The following is a 2,991-nucleotide window of genomic DNA, read 5'->3' on the forward strand; positions in this document are numbered from 1 at the left end:
GTCCTGTGGCTTCTGTCTGAAGGATTCTGTGTGATACATTTACTATGAAATATTGTATCAGGCAGGGTTGTGTTGTAGATAACCAAACGTCTAAACAGATTTAATATGGAGAATCGGGTGTTTATGAAGAGTGGGAAGAATACAGCCTAGACTGGAACATGGCCAAGGCCCCCACGACCACACTGCAGACAGAGCTTGGCAGGGGAGCTGCTACCTTTGCCACTCAGGGCATTGTGGGGTCAGGAAGCACAAACACAAGATTGTTGGCTCCGGCAGTAGAAAATCTGAGCAGCAGGAAGTTGTGTTCTGAACTTGTAGCTTCAGAACTACATTGCACCTGGGCGACCCGGCAAATCCACATCCCACCTACTCCCGAATTAACCTTTCAACTCCAGGTCTCCTGTGAGTGCAGCTGATTTGCAGATGCTTTGCAATACAGTGTATTAATAGAAAATTGGAGGTAGGGCGAGGCCAACAGATCAGGAAATGATTGCCGCTGAAAGGATAGCTTATTTCTCACAGATCCCAAGAGAAGTGCATACCACGCAGGACCACATGGGAAGCATCGGGGTCGCCCAGGAGGCAGAGGGAGAGAGGGGAAATGTGGATAACAGTCTTTCCTGTCATTTCTTCAGGAAAAAGTAGATGAGGTGGAGTAAGAAGGCTTCAGATTGGCTAGTTTGGAAATTTTCTGCAAGCTCTGGGTCATGGGAGCTGTCTCTGGTTGTCCATCTGGCTGGGGTGAAAAGGGCAGGTGGACAGTGACTGGAATGTGACAGCCCACAGAGGAGGTGGGTGGTTGGGGTGTGGGCTCCGATTGGTTGGTTTATATCTGGAAAGTGCCCCCCACCAGGAAGACTCCTCCTGGCGTGTGTGGGGAAGGTGAGGGAGGCACTACAAGGGAAGCAGGAGGCCAAGACAAGTGGGCTCAAGCAGATCACTGGGTTGTCCAGGCTATGGTTCCATCAGTCTGTGCCTGTAGGACAGATGTGCAAGAGCCAAGTTTACGGAAGTGAGAAACATGGCCAATACACGAAGCTCAAACACCTGAGGTGGCTTAGCCACGAGGGATCTGGGCAGTGTTTTGTAACTTTCCAGGCTTTGTGGTCAGGAAGACAAACCAGAAGAAGGTCGGAACTGATGCTGAGCAAGCAAGCCTCCCAGCAAACACAGGCACATCGCACGCTCCATAAATATGCACAGAAAGAGAAATGAAAAGTTGAGAGTAAAATTTTAGACACTCTGATGATTTCTCCCTCCACCACATGGTTCTCTTGCAGACCTCACTAAGGAGACATTAAAACAATAATAAAAAAGCCACACAACAATGCACTGAGGCAGGACAACCTCACATGCTGCAAAGGGCCTCCACAGGCTTTAAATCGTTTGAATCCAAACACAACTTTGTGAAGTGGCCCAACCAGGTATTAGCCCCATGTCAGGAAACTGAGGCCCAGAGAGGGTAAGTTGCTCACCCACCATTACATGGTAAGTAGTAGCATGCCTGAAGCTTGAGTTCTGATGATTTCTTGGCCATGTACCATGGAGTTTCATGAATGTTCTAGAAGAAAGCTGTGATCTTGTATCTGGGTTGTAATAATTATGTATATCTTTGGTTTTCTTTTAGCTTAAGGCCAAAAACCAAGTAAATGTTTAGGAAGAAAACTTCTTTTGAACTTTAGATAACACATTATCTAATGCTGCAGCGCCATAAAGTTTAATAGACTTAAATCCCATAGCTAACATCATCCTTAATGGGGGAAAACCTGAAAGCTTTTCCCCTAAGGTCAGAAACGAGGCAAGAATGTCCACTCTCACCACGTGTATTCAGCATAGAACTGCAAGTCCTAGCCACAGCAATCAGAAAACAAAAAGAAATAAAATGCATCCAAATTAGTAAGGAAGAAGGAAAACTTTCTCTATTTGCAGATGACATGGTACTCTATATAGAAAACCCTAAAGACGCCATCCCAAAACTCCCTGGACAGATACACAAATTCAGTAAAGTCTCAGGATTCAAAAATCAATCTACAGAAATCTGTTGCATTTCTATACACCAATAATGAAGCAGCAGAAAGAGAAATTAAGAAAACAATCCATCAGAAAGGATGAATACCCAACCTTTGTATCAACATGGATGGGACTGGAAGAGATTATGCTGAGTGAAATAAGCCAAGCAGAAAGAGACAATTATCATATGGTTTCACTTATTTGAGGAGCCTAGGAAAAAACATGGAGGACATGGGGAGATGGAGAGGAAAAGGGCGTTGGGGGAAATTGGAGGGGGAGAGGAACTGTAAGAGACTGAGGACTCTGAAAAACAATCTGAGGGTTTTGGAGGGGTGGGGAGTGGGAGGTTGGGTGAGCCTGGTAGTGAGTATTATGGAGGGTACGTATTGCATGGAACACTGGGTGTGGTACATAAACAATGAATTCTGGTACACTGAAAAGAAATTTAAAAAAAAAATAAAAAAAAAGAAAACAGTCCATTTATAATTCTAGTCCAAATAATAAGATATCTATGATATCACCAAAGAGGTGAAAGATCTGTACCCCCAAAATCATAAAACACTGGTAAAAGAAATTGAAGACAACACAAAGAAATGGAAATACATTCTGTGCTTATGGGTTGGAAAACAAATATTGTTAAAATATCTATACTATGCAAAGCCATCTATATATTTAATGTAATCCCTATCAAATACCAAAAGCATTTTTCACAGAACCAGAACAAACAATCTTAAAATTTGTATGGAACTGCAAAAGACCTTAAATAGTCAAAGTCATCTGGAAAGAGAAAAGAAGAGCCGGAGGCATCAATTTCCAGACTTTGGGCTGTATTACAAAGCTCTAGTAATTAAAACAGGCACAGACTGGCACAAAAATGGGCACATAGATCAATAGAATAGACAGAAAATCCAGATATAAACCCAAAATTATATAGCCAACTAATATTTGACAAAGAAGGCAAGAATATGCAGTAGGAAAAAG

The sequence above is a fragment of the Mustela putorius genome, unplaced genomic scaffold, assembly GCF_011764305.1.
Source record: "Mustela putorius furo isolate JIRA1106 unplaced genomic scaffold, ASM1176430v1.1 tig00003870_pilon_pilon_pilon, whole genome shotgun sequence".
In the NCBI taxonomy this organism is placed as follows: domain Eukaryota; kingdom Metazoa; phylum Chordata; class Mammalia; order Carnivora; family Mustelidae; genus Mustela; species Mustela putorius.